Source organism: Arvicanthis niloticus, chromosome Y, assembly GCF_011762505.2.
Source record: "Arvicanthis niloticus isolate mArvNil1 chromosome Y, mArvNil1.pat.X, whole genome shotgun sequence".
NCBI lineage: Eukaryota > Metazoa > Chordata > Mammalia > Rodentia > Muridae > Arvicanthis > Arvicanthis niloticus.
In genome coordinates this window covers 593,726-608,280 of record NC_133431.1, presented here as the reverse complement: position 1 = coordinate 608,280, position 14,555 = coordinate 593,726, and the positions used below count along the sequence as shown (strand labels likewise).

Here is a 14,555-nt window from a genome sequence, read left to right as displayed (position 1 = left end):
AATAACCTTGAGAAACTCAATGTCAGTGTGTTGGGTAAGATCATATAACTTATTGGCAGTCACAGACTACTTTTGATATTATTGAAGGTGCTCAAAGACTATTGTGATACACAAAGGCCTTAATAGATTGATTACTTACTAAAGACTTTAGTTTTTTATAAAGATAGCAGAAAGTATTTTAGAAATAAACGGTGGTGATTTGAATATGATTGACCCTAAGAAGTGGCAATATTAAGAGATGTGTCTTCTGGGAGATGTTACCTTTTTGAAGGAATTGAATTCCTAGGGTGGTGGCCTTTGGAGCTCAGGCCAGTACAAAAGTGACCCTCCTACCACTTGGTTGGAAGACAGTCTCTTCCTGGATGCTTTCTCATGAGGATGTAGAACTCTCAGCTCCTTCTCCAGCATCATGGCTGCCTGCATGCTGACATTCTTCCTGCTATGATGGTGATGGACTAAACATTTGAAAGTGTAAGCCAGGTCCAATTAAATATTTGCCTTTAACACAGTTGCCTTGGTTACAATATCTCTTCTTAGCAATGGAAATTCTATCTAAGACAGAAGCTGGTACCCCAGACTTAAGCATTGCTATGATAGGCCTGAATGTGTTATTTTTTGTTTAGTTTTATGGAGCAATGTGGATTTTTAGACTTTGGATTTGTATAGGCATTAAGTGGAAATTAATGGGCTGTCCTAGTAGGAATATGGAACGCATATGTACTAAGGGTGATTTGAACTTTGTATATAGTTTTATGATGTTTTGCTGAAGAATATTGATGCCTTTTGCCCTTGTCTGTAGAGTGTCCTTGAAGATAAGGTAAACAGGTTGATGTTAATTGCATTAACAAAGGAAGTTACAGTGAAGCCAGCAAATCCTTTGGCCTGTGTTTAGTCTCATGATGATTGTTTTGAGCAAGCATAGTAATCTTAGAAAGAAAATAAATATAAAATATTAGGTCAAAAGAGAAACTCGAACCATGAAGTTGAATGAAGCTAAATTCTGTGATCAATGGTATTAAATGGAATTAAAGGTACGGTGACATTAGGGCAAGATTCCATCCACCTAAACAAATGGATATGAAGTTGGACAAAGGAGAACTGTATCGTGTTAGGCATTATTATTATGTAGTTGTTGTTTTAATGTGGACACAAGATTTATCAGTATGTGTGAAATTGACAATTGATGGATTGTGATTACTATTCTGGGTTTTCAATTTGAAATCTACAAGGATATACTTAAGTCTAGGCATGGTGGTACATGCATTAAATCCCAGGAGATCAGAGTCAGGCAGATTTCTGATCCAAATCTTCCTTGTTCAAGTGTTCCTAAAACAGAACAAGTTTTAGGTAAAGAAAAGCTTAGGTACAGGCAAAGTGTTACACATATATTATCCAGTGTTCAGGAGACAAAGCCATTCAGATCTGAGTTCAAGGTTCGTCTACAGAGCAAGTTCAAGCACAGCTGAGCTTAGGCAATGAGGTTGTTGAAACCTATAAAGCTGGTGATGATGTAATAGAAGGAGCCATGTTCCAGCTCCAGCAAGCAGAACTCAGCAGCCTTGTCCATGTGGCTCTGGCTTTAGAGGCAAGAATAGAAGGTATGACTGAGACAATTGATGCTGGTTGCCTGTAGTTAGAAAATTAGTGAGGATGAAGAAGAAACGAGCATCACTGAGGTGAAATCTTCTGGTGTTTTCAAACAGGAGAAAGAAGTTATATTCCAGAGGTAGCCAAGGTTTACCTTGTGGTGCAGCTTGAATCAGTCCTGTGTAAGACTCACCCAGGTCACACTGGTTTTAAGGCTTGAATGTTTCATACAGTGCAGCTGAGGCTTGGCACCATGAAGGGAGCATGAGAGGAATGCAGTCAAGACTGTTTGTCACAGAAAAACCCAGAATGTTGAAGATGTCAGTCCCACGGGATGAGCAGAAAGAGCAGCAGCAGCAGTTGAGTGGAGTCAAGCAGAACCTAGTGTTCTATAGAGGGAAGAGCTGGAGAGAGACACAGCTTCTTTTGAGGAGGACAGAAGATCATCTGCGGATCCCAGATACTGGAACAAAAAGCTTTAATTTTGAAATTACTTTGGAGACCCCAAGAGTTTTAGATTCCCAAGCTATGGGATACCTTCTCAGGAAAACTACTTTCAGGAAAGAAAATCAGCCAAAGAGAAAGAATTGTGCTGCAGTGAGCAGGGCAGGAAGGAGTTGGAGATCTGAAGAACACTTTGACATCAGACATGGGGTTGCAGAGTTTGGAGATTTCCTTGCTGGCTTTTGGTCTTCTTTTGGCCCAGTATTTCCTCACATTGGTGATTAGGAATGGTGAAGTATATCCTGTGAATTTGGATGTATTTTATGTGCTATTTTTTCAAAGTATAGGGGATTATGGTTACATGATTGGATGAATCTCAGAAGAGACTTTGAACTTTGGACTTTTAACATTTATGAGAGTTCTATAGATTATGGGGACTTTTTACTTTAAACCTCACATATCTTGTATTATGCTATTTTTAAATATGGTCCCCATAAAATCATGTGTTTGTACAATCATAGGGGGGCCAGGCAGTGGAATGTGGTAGTATAAATATGCTTGGCTCAGGGAGTGGGAGGAAGTTATTATGAGATGTGGCCTTGTTGGAGGAAGTGCATCACTATAGGGGTGGGCTTTGAAGTTCCACATGATGCAGAATGGGCCCTCCTACTAGCTCCCTGGCAGACAGTCTCTTCCTGGCTGCCTTTGGATCAAGATGCAGAACTGTCAGCTCCTTCGCCAGCATCATGTTTTCTTTCATGCCTGCCATACTTCCTGCTATGATGAAAAAGGACTAAATCTCTGAAAGTGTCAGCGAGTCCCAATTAAACTGCTGTTTTTATAGGAGTTGCCTTTTTCATGATTTCTCTTCATAGCAATGGAAACAGTGAGACAGAAACCCTGTGTGTGTATTTAATATGGTCAAGCCTTTGCACAATTCTCTAGTCTTCATTATCATGAAAGAATGTGTGCTAGAGTCTAAGCATGCCCCCTGTGACCCAGGACATATCTCTTCAGTCTTAAAAATGCCTCCAGAGTCCTAATCATGCTTTCTGCATCTCAGGACAGGCCCACTGAGTCTTAAGCATGCCCCCTGTGACTCTGGACAGAGTTCTAAACAAGCTCCCTGTATCACAGGACATGCCCCCATGAGTCTTAAGCAGTCCCTCTGTGACTCAGGACATGCCCTCTATACTTTTTGGGGGGGGGTTTTCTTTTTTTTCTTTTCAGGGCTTTTAATAGTCATATGCAGGTCTGATTCATTTCAGCTCCTTCACTGCGAAACCTGGGGGGTAGGGACTGCTTCAGTTTCTCTGCCTTCTCCTTGTCTGTGATGACCAGGGTGTAAAGGTACCTGCTGCAGCTGACCTTGAACTTCACGTTATCCTTGTTCTTCTTGATATTGACAGATTTGGCGTTTTTCTGCTGAGCTGTGAGCAAAAAGTCCTTGATTTCCTCAATTTTCTGAGGCATGGCGATGGGCTTTCAGGTCTGGCATCCTCATGGGCAAGAACGGAAGACCTTTTTTTTGGTTTTTCAAGATAGGGTTTCTTTGTGTAGCCCTTGCTGTCCTGGAACTCACTCTGTAGACCAGGATGGCCTCAAACTCAGAAATCCACCGGCCTCTGCCTCCTAAGTTTTTGGATTAAAGGGCTGTGCCACCACCACCCAGCTGGTCCTATTCATCTTTAATGCCTGAGATTCTCTCTTCCTGTCCTGTTTTCTGGCTGAACATTACCTGTGTAGTTGTCAGGGCACAGGCAATTTCAATGGCTTGCTCTCAGGGACTTAGCAAGTGCTTAAGTTGTTCCCTCCCTTATGCCGTCTATACTAGAGCATGCCCCCCTGTGTCTCAGGACACACCCTCTGAGTTTTAAGAACACCCACTGTGACTCAGGACATGCCCCCTCAATCTTAAACATGTCCTCTGTGGCTCAGGGTATGCCCCTGAGTCTTAAGTCTGACCCCTGTGACTCTGGACTGGCCTCTGAGTGCTAAACATGCACCCTGTGTCTCAGGACACAACCCCTGAGCCTTAAACACGCCCTCTGTGACTCAGGACACACCCACAGAGTCCTACTGGACATGTTTAGTATAATGAAGCCTTTGCACACCTCTGTCGTCTTCATCATTATGAAACTATTCATACTGGACAGTGATTACATACTGTGCTAAAGCCTTTACATCATGTTGTCCACTGAGATCCAACACAACTCAAACACAGGACAAGGCAAATGATAAGAATTTATTGTAATCAAGTCACTATTGATAAATCAAGGCCACAAAATTACACTCAGAAGCTTAGCTGCAAAACCCCGGCCTCAGCCCCACCCTGAACCAGAATGTTATATAGCATCCAAAAGTCAAAACCACAAAGTCCTGTGCCAAGTTTCAGTTACATTTTTCTCCCAATCACTTTTTTTCTATTTTTACTCTATGTCAAATGATACAGAATGTAAGTTCTATGGTCAACACTATCACAGCATTTGTTCTTTTGTGGTTAGAACCATGAATTATATTTTGAGGAATAAAACAGGAATAATAGAAATCATGGTTAGGGACAGTTGTTATGTTTTAGGTAATAAAACATGAATGATGGAACCTGGTCAGATATTGTTAAGTACACAGGTCCCCTATGACCTGGGACTTGAATACTTAGTTTCAGTTCATTATTAAGTCGAGGTTAGTAACAAAAAGGCAGTCCTCAGGTCAAGTTTCTTTTGCTTCTTCCCAACATTTGTATGTTATAGGCATATTTGAATATGTAACAGAACACATTGAAGACATAACTTATAAATGTAATCAATGAGATAAAACCTTTTCACAATACAGTCATCTATGATCATAGAAGAACACATTCTGGAGAGAAATGCTCTGAATAAGCAATGTGGTAAAGCCTTTGCATGTGGCAGTCATCCTAGAAAACATGAGATAAAGTTATAATGCAAGAAAAACCCCATAAACGTGGTCAATGTGTTAAAGTTGTGTACTTTCTGATATCTTTATAGAAGACTAAACTCTTTAGTAAGTAATGAATCTATTAAAGAGTTTGTATATTACAATAGTCTTTGGGCACCTTCAATAATATCAAAAGTCATCTGTGACTACAAATAATTTGTATGATCTTACCCAACACACATTGAGTTACTCAAGGTTATTCATTATGTAGAAAAAAACATTGACAAGCGTCAACCATCAGTTCAAACTTTATGATGTCTCTCTATTTTGTTTACACTGGTAAACTCATTTGTACATACGAAGGCCACTGATTTTTTCTTTCTTTCTTTCTTTTTTTTTTTTTAGTTAATCATGTATCCAAAACTTTGCTGAAAGTGTTTATCAGCTCTGGGAATTGTCTTTGGGAAGTTTTAGTTCACTTGTGCTTACTATCATATCATCTGCAGATTAAGATAACTTTACTTCCTCTTTAAATTTACAATTTAATGTTAAGTTATTTAACATTGTAAATTGCAATATAGGACTAGTTAACATTACATGGTAAATTGCAGTAAAGGACTAGTTAACATTAAATTGTAATTTCAATATAGGACTAGTTAACAGTAAAATTTTGGATAGTATTTTGAATAGATATGGAGAGAATGGATCACCTTCTCTTCTTTGTGAATTAGTGGAATTAATTAGACATTCTCTCCATAATTTAAAGTTGGCTATAGGTTTGCAATAAAGTGACATTATTATGTTCAGGTATGTTCCTTGCATCTTTAATCACTCCAAGAACTCTATCATGGAGTTGGATTAAATATTGTCAGAAAATTTTTCATCATCCAAGACATTACAACTTTTTTTCTTACCTTTAATCACATTATGATAAACCATCCCTGCATCTCTTGAACGAAGCCTATTTCATTGAACATGGGCAATAGTCTTTTGATATGGTTTCTATTTTATTGTATTTTTTCTGTTTTATTAAATATTTTTATATATTTGGTTTTAAGGAAAAATTGGTCTATAATTCCCGTTTATTTCTGAGTCTTTATATTGACTGGATATTTGAGTAACCATGGGTTCACGAAACAAATTGGCTAAAGTTTCTTCGTTTTCTATATTGTTGAATATTTGAGGAGTATTCTCATGAACTCCTTTTTGGAAGTCTGGTAGGATTCTACCCTAAAATTCATGGTCCTGGGCTCTATTTGTTGGCAGACATGTAATGACTTATCTTTTTCTAGTTGTTTAGGCAGTTTGAGTTTATCTTAGTTTGATTTAACTTTGGTAAGAGGAACCTATTGAGGAAATTTTCCATTATTTTTAGAAATTCCGGTTAGATGGAATTGAAGCTTTTTAAAACTATGCCATTACCATTCTTTAGATTTCTTCATTGTCTGTTATTTTTTCCCCATTTTCATTTTAGATTTCATTAATTTGGATATTCTTCATCTTTTAATAAGGGTTTGACTATCTTATCTAATAAAAGGCTCAAAGGACCAATTCCATGTTTCATTAATTCTTTGCATTCTTCTTTTTCTATTTTGTTGATTTCAGCCACCAACTTGATAATTTACTGATGTCTAATCCTTTTTTTCATTGCTCACTTGTTTCTGTTCTAGAATTTAAAGCATGCTGTTGAATTGCCAGTGTGAGAGCTCTCCACATTTTTCATGTAGGGATTTTGTGTTATGAACCTTCATCTTAGAACCAGTTTCATTTTATTTGTATTCTGTAAAATTGTGCATGTTTCATATTCATTTGTATTGAATTCTAGAAAGTCTCTAATGTCTTCCTCTATGATTGTTTTAAGCTATTTTTCTTTCATAGTGAGGTGTTCAGCTTCCATGAGTTTGTAAGGTTTTTGTTCTTTCTGGTTTTGTTGATATCCAGCTGTAATCCATGGTGGTCTGATAGGATTCATGTGGTTATTTCAATTTGTTTGTATGTATTGAGGTTGGCAGTGTGTCTGAATATGTGTTCTGTTTACAAGTAAGTTTCATGAGGTGCTGAGCAGAAGGCATATTCTCAGTAAAATGTTCAGGAGTATCAGCTGGACTCATGTTCATGTTGTCAGTTAGCTGGAATATTTCTCTTTTTTCGGGGGGAGGTGTCTGGAGAATTTTTCCACTGGTGAGAAAGGGTATTGAAATCTTGGAATATATGTTTATGAGTGTTACGTGATTTTAGTTTTAAAACATTTTTTTTTTTGTTTTTCAAGACAGGGTTCCTCAGTGTAGCCCTGGCTGTCCTGGAACTCACTCTGTAGACCAGGTTGGCCTCCAACTCAGAAATCTGCCTGCCTCTGCCTCCCAAGTGCTGGGATTAAAGGCATGCACCATCAATTATTGGTTATCAATGAGTATTGATAGTTAAGTCTTTCTTCTGACTCTTCAAGATGAAACATTTCACCCTACAATTATATATATATATATATATATATATATATATATATATATATATTCATTCTTCTGAGAAACTTATGTTACCTTCTACAAAATTCACCATATTATATGTCACAAATCCTCAACAGATACAAGAATACTGAAATATTCTCATGCATCCTATCAAATCACTAGACTAATTTAGACTTCAGTAATAACAAAATCATCAGAAAGGCACATACTGAACAACTTTCTACACAATGATAACTTGATCAGGGAAGAAATAAAGAAATAAAAGACTAGACTCTAGAATTCAATGAGAATGAAGACACAGCATACCCAAACTTATGGGACACAGTGAAAACAGTGGTAAGAGAAAAATTCATAGCACTAAGTGCCCTCATAAACATACCAGAGAGATCTTACACAAGCAACTTCACAGCCCACCAGAAAGCTTTAGAACAAACAGAAGCAAACACACCTAAGACACATAGATACCAAGAAATAATCAAACTCAGGGCAGAAGTGGGTCCCATGTTCTAGAGGGTGTCCCACGATGATCTCCAGCCCAGCTCAGGACAGGGTGCGAGCAGGGAGGGGAGATTGCCTGCCTCCATTGCTGCCTCTGCTGAGTTTCCACTGTTGCAGCCCAGTCACTCCCAGGTGCTGCACCTGCCTCCATGCTCAGTTGGCCCCAGCTGGGCCAGAGGCAGCTTGGTTTCCCAGGCAGATTTTGTGAGAGCAAATCTCTTCCCAAGTGTTATAGCTCTTTCTACACAAACTGTCAGACATGAGGATGATCTCATACACTTTACTTCTCCTCAATAGAGCCCTTATATACAGTTTTTGGGTGGGTTAGGGTCAGTCAGCAGATAACATCTATTGACTTGGTCTGAGAGCTTGGAGATATCTCATCTATATGTGGGAGAGCCTAGGGCACTGTTCCTCATGACTGGTGGCCATAGACCTCTCTGTGGGCTCTGGAGGGCTGAAGCTAAATAAAAAGAACCAGTGTCTGGGAGCAGAGCAGAACACCTGCCTTCCAATAAAGGTCTGGTTTACAAGGCCTATGCTCTACCAGGCACCTAGCTGCTTCCCACTGCCCACCTCCTCACAGGCAAAAATAAAACAAAGAGGACAATACTCAGACTCAACAATACCAAGAGCTGGTTCTCTGACAAAATCAATAAGATAAAAAAGCCCTTAGCCAGACTAACCAGAGGGCACACAGACAGTATCCAAATTAACAAGATTAGAAATGAAAAGGGAGAAGATACAAGAGAAACTGAGGAAATTTTTTAAAAAATCATTAGTTCTCTCTCTAAAAAATCTAGATGAAATGTGTAGCCAGAGAAAAGGATAATTATCTAGACAGAAACCATGAACTCAAATTAAATCAATATCTGGTAAATTATCTAAACTGTAGTATAACCCCTTAGCAAATCAAAGCAGGCATTATAAACCTCCTGTCCAAGAGAAGGCAAGGACTAGGTAGTATTAGTGCAGAATTCTACCAGACCTTCAAAGAAGAGCTAAGACAAATACACCTTTGAATATTCCACAAAATAGAAACAGAAGGAATGCTACCAAATTCATTCTACATATATTTGTTTTAAAAGTCAATTATTGAGTTCAAATGCAACACTGCTATACTCTCTTGTCAGTTCTCATTCCCCTTCGATCCCAAGTCATTAAGAATTTCTTTCCGGGTTGGAGAGATTGCTCAGTGTTTAAGAACATTGAGTGCTCTTCCAGAGGTCCTGAGTTCAATTCCCAGCAACAACATGGTGGCTTACAATCATCTGTAATAGGATCCAATGCCCTCATCTGGTGTATCTCAAGGCAGCAGCAGTGTACTCATATATAAACTACATAAAACTTTTTTTAAAAAAAGAATTTTCTATTTTTAAAACTCCCGCTGATTATTTATTTCTGTTCATAGAAATGTTGCCTGTAGCAGGGGCTTGCCTCTGTGATTGAAAATTGCTTTGAGCACCCAATCCTTTCTCTGCTGCTCAGTGCTGCAAAGAAAATTGTTTGGAGCCTTTGGCAGGTGTTTATTGAGAATCATAGATTTGAATATTGGAGCAAGGCTCTACCATCAACTCTATCCAAATATCTTACCTTGAAAAGAAATATCTTGGCCTGCTATTCCATCTTAGTAGAAATTGAACATGTCGTGCCAGGGAAATGTTAGTTATCCCCAAAATGACACACACAGGAGCCGATCTGATGCAACTCCCAGCAGGGTCTTTATTCTATTTGAGCTAGCTTGTCCCCATCCCCAATGCATCAGCATCAGCCAAGACTGTTTTGGTGATGGTGGAACCCCATATGTCTATGGGGAAAGGATTTATTGTAAGCAGCAAGTGGGGAGTTGTAGGAGGAGCTAAGGTGTGAGGAGTAAGGAGAAGAAGAGAAGGAGCTAGGGGAGGGGGACATGAGAGAGGGGAAACATAGAAGCAGAAGTGTGTGTGCCTCTAGCAGCCAAAGGTAGTTGATATATCTAGATAGGGTATTGGGTTACCCCTCTGATTGTATAGGCATCTTCTTATTGAGCATTACCAAACTTAGAGAGCCTTTGGATAACCTAAGCATTATAGTCTCATTTGACTGAGCTCACATAGATGGCAGGATGGTCTGGGTTCAGCCAAGCATGGTGGCATCTCATGGGTGGCAGGGCTGGTGGTTCTGACCACCTTAGCAGACTGCTCCAGCTGAGCAGTGGTGTACAGCCACAGCCATTACTGGCCACAGGCCTAGGCTAGTCAAGAACATGGCTGAGGATTAAGAAAATTCTGATTTAATGCTGCCATTTTAAATGTCTCTTGCAACAGGTAAGATGAGTGCAAGCATCTAATTGGAAAGCTGCTGTGACATTTAACATACTTGGCTGGTGCTGGGAGTTACATCATAAACTTTAGGTCACCACCCCTCTGCATTATTGGTGGTTAGGCATGGTCTTGTAACCTGAGGTGCAGGTTTGTTAGGGGAATAACCTGGAGACCCTTGTATTGTTGAGGATGTAACTTGAAAACTCTAGTCTTGTTTGGAATTCCCTAGAGAGTGGAGCTAGGCTTGGGTTTTGCTGGGAAGGGCGCAACTTGAAAACTAATGCTAGGTAACTGAGTTGCCCAGAAGCCTAGTTTCTATTCCTGTACAATGCTGCTGGTATTATATATGCACCTAGGACTTCCTGGTACAGGCCCTATCATCAAATGACTGAGGAAGAAATAACTAGGTCCTGCTTTACTAACGGATCTGCCTGTTATGCAGACCCCATCCAAAAGTGAACAACTGCAGCATGAAAACATGTTTCTGGGACAATCCTGAAAGACACCAGTAAAGGAAAATCACCACAGTTCAGAGCTTCATGCAGTAGTCACGCTCATGCATTTGTTTGGAAATGTGTGATTATTCACTCAATCATCAGCTATAAACAGTGGGATGGCTTAACTGTCAGAGACTTGGAGACAGAACGATTAGAATATTGTTGAGAGAGACATAAAAGGAAGAAGTATGTGGATAGATCTCTCACAATGGTCAAAGAAGCAGGGCAGTGGTGGCACACATCTTTAATCCCAGTACTTGGGAGGCAGAGGCAGGGGGATGACAGTGATAGAATAATGTTAAATAATCAATGCTGATCAATAACCAATAACCATAAACAGTATTCAATAATTATCAATATGGAGGCAGAGGCAGTGGGAGGTTGGTGATGGAATAACGATCAATAGTCAATGCTGATCAATAATCAATAATCAGTAATCCATAATTATTAATACTAATTGATAACCAAAAATGATCAATAACTGATGATGCACACTTTTAATCCCAGCATTCGGGAGGCAGAGGCAGGTGGATGACGGTCATGGAAGAACGATCAATCATCATGTTAATCAATAATCAATACTAATCAATGGCCAATAATCAATACTAGTCAATAACCAAAAGTGATCAATAGTCATGATAATCAGTAATCGATAGTGCCCCATGTAAATGCTGATCAAAAGCAAAGTTCTGCTGAGCAAACATTCAGTAACCAAGTAGTTAGGGTGATCTATTCTGTGGGAAGTCAGCCATGTCCTCAGCTGTATCTGTCATTTTCCAATGGGACCATGAACATAGTGGCCATGGTGAACGCAGTGGGGTTTATTCATGGATACAACAGTAGAGTCATCCTCTCACCAAGCCTGACATGGCCACATCTGCTGGTGAGTTCCAGATCTACCAGCAGCAGAGAACAACACTGAGCCCTAGATATGGAACTATATCCTGGATTGACCAGCCTGTGACTTGGTGGCAGGTTGACTACATCGGATCATTGCTCTTAGACAAAGAACAAAGCTTTCTACTTCCTGGAATAGATACATAATCTGCTTATGATTTTGACTTTCATGCACATATTGCTTCTGCCAAATCAACGATCCATGGACATACTGAGTGCCTCATTCACCACAATTGCATTCCACACAGTATTGCTTCTGACCAAGGAACTCACTTCACAGCAGAGAAGTGAGACAGTGGGCCAATTGTCATGGATTCTAATGGTATTAATTACTATTAATACCATAGTCCTTGTTACCATAAAGGTGCTGAACTGATAGTAAAATAGAATGACCTTTAGAAGACAGGTTTACACAGCCAATTATGAGACAGCCACCTGGAGAGCTGAGCAGGGTCCTGGGCTGTATGTATTCTGAATCAGCTTTCATAATTTGATACAGTTTCTCTCACAGCCAAGATCCCTGGTTTCAGGAATCAAGGTTTTGGAAAACCTGTGTGAAGGTCGCAGGCCACAAGTCTCAATGGAACTCAGCTCAAAATGCAGGGCTTTCTTTATTAGCAGGGCTTCCATTTCTCTGCCTGACTTTGTCTGGATAATGTCCCTGAACACAGGTGGCTGTCCTGATTTAATAAATATCATTTTGCAGAGCTGCTTAAACTCAGCACACAAGTCACATGCTGGATTCCCCGTGCATATGAAGCACATGTATCTGCTGCATTGTAAGAAAAGACAGTTGAAGTTCCAGGGCATGAGATAGGTTAGCTGAATAATTCTATAACTCTGTGCATTTGATGGCAGAAGGTAGTACATCACATTTTAATCAGGGAGCAGACACGGTTAGTGTAACAAAGGACACAGTCTATTAGTGAGAGGTTTTCTTTGATAGTGAGATGGTGTTCTATATTTGGTAAATAAAGGTTTTAGATTTGACCTCACTATTTAATAAGTTGTTCAGTTTTTCTCAGCTGTATGTAGACCCTGCCATGCTGAAGTATTTCATGGACTTTTCTTTCATCTGGGATATTGAGATGTATCTATATATGACAAAGAGAATCGGGAGTGAGAATTTCTTTTCTAAATAACATTTCATAAGATCAAACATAATTTTTGAGTACACTTGTCCCTTCACTTGCTAAAGAGACACACTGCATTCTGAAAGTGATCATACTTTACATATTCCTGCTTAAGATTACATGTTTAGCAAAATCAAATTCTGTTAACCTTCTGTTAAGGTCTATCAAAATTTCTTGTCTAGGTTATCACTTGATCTTCTGAAGAATCTCTGTATATTCAAGCTTTTCATTGTACTATTTTCCCTCTTAGTGAATTACTCGATAGCCTTACTTGGGCTGAGTGTGACTTCCCATAGAAGCTCTGAGGGAATCATCCCTGTATTCTGACTCTCCTCAATGTACACTGGACACAGGATAGGATAAAACTTATATTACAGCCAGTTTGTCATAAATGTTGATCTGAAGACAGATACTTTAATCCCATAAGTATTTCCTAAATCTTTTATGATCTAAGTGCCTTAAATGCCTCATTTATTCCTTCAGAACTTCCAATGGCTTTGTATGCTTTCTTTTCTTCTCATTTGGGAAATTTTCATTTTAATCTATATATAACTCCTTTATTGAAACCATTTACATGTTTAGATCATTCTAACATTTTATAAATGTTAATACCATAGCATACAATAGGCTTAACAAAAAAATTCACAATCTATTGTGAGAATATTTATTCAGGGGTGGGAAATAAGCAATTTATATCCCCTCTTTCTAAGTTCTCAGTGGCACCTCATTTCAAAATTATCATAGTTCACCCTAAGATAACAATGAGATAATTGGTTTTCCATACAGAAAATTGACAAAGTATTTCTTATGAGAATGTAGACATCCTGCAATCAGTCACATTAAAAATACTTTACTCAATATATCTGGAGACAAATTTACATTACCTAAATAGTTATTCCCCTGCCAAGTTTTACAAATACTGACCAGCCATATCACACCTTTTTTGATAAAGGTTTAGTAACATTTTAAAAGACCTGCTGTGATTATTTTAATTTACCAAAGCTGAAGGTATGAAAATGGTTGTGGTTTAATTTAGAAGATAAGTTAAGCCTTGTGCTGGATCTGCCTATCTTTGTATATTTTTCTGTTTTTAAAATAAAAACTAGCCGGGCAGTCCTGGAGCATACCTTTAATCCCAGCACTTGGCAGGCAGAGGCAGGCGGATTTCTGAGTTCCAGGCCAGCCTGGTCTACAATGTGAGTTCCAGGATAGCCAGGGCTACACAGAGAAAACTTGTCTCAAAAAACAAAACACAAAAACAAAAAAAACCACAAAAAAATCTAAATATTTAAGTAAAATATCTAGTAAATAAAAAAAGATTTACTGGATATAAATATCTTTTAAATTATTAACATGTTTATGCCTGCATAAAATTTTAAATATGGTCAGGCTGTAGTGGCACACTACTCCCAGCACTTGGGAGGCAGAGACAGGCAGATTTCAGAGTTTGAGGAAAGCCTGGTCTACAGAGTGAGTTCCAGGGCAGCCAGGACTACACAGAAAAACCCTGTCTTGAAAAACAAACAAAAAATAATTATGCATATATCATAAGTAAAAACATAGATATACTATTCTTATATGAATGAAGACAATGTGTAATAGTAATAGCATCTTCTAGTCTAGGAGTAGTAAACTCTTTAAAAATAACTTATGATCTTAAGGAATAGAGACCACGTTGTGTTCTAAAAATAGGATGGGGTTCAAATAGATATCACTGTCCCCAGAACTGTATGTTTACATGTGTCACATTTTTAAAAATAGGTGTTAGCATTTAATTATATCATGTTACCTATTCCAAAAAAGAGTCAGTCCCATATTGTCATTTTATATTTA

The 14,555-nt window shown here is 38.7% G+C and overlaps 1 pseudogene; it reads right to left on the bottom strand.

The window, feature by feature from the left end:
• Positions 1 to 3,251: 3,251 nt before the first annotated feature.
• On the bottom strand, positions 3,252 to 3,504 carry LOC143437309 (large ribosomal subunit protein eL38 pseudogene; annotated as a pseudogene).
• Positions 3,505 to 14,555: the final 11,051 nt, after the last annotated feature.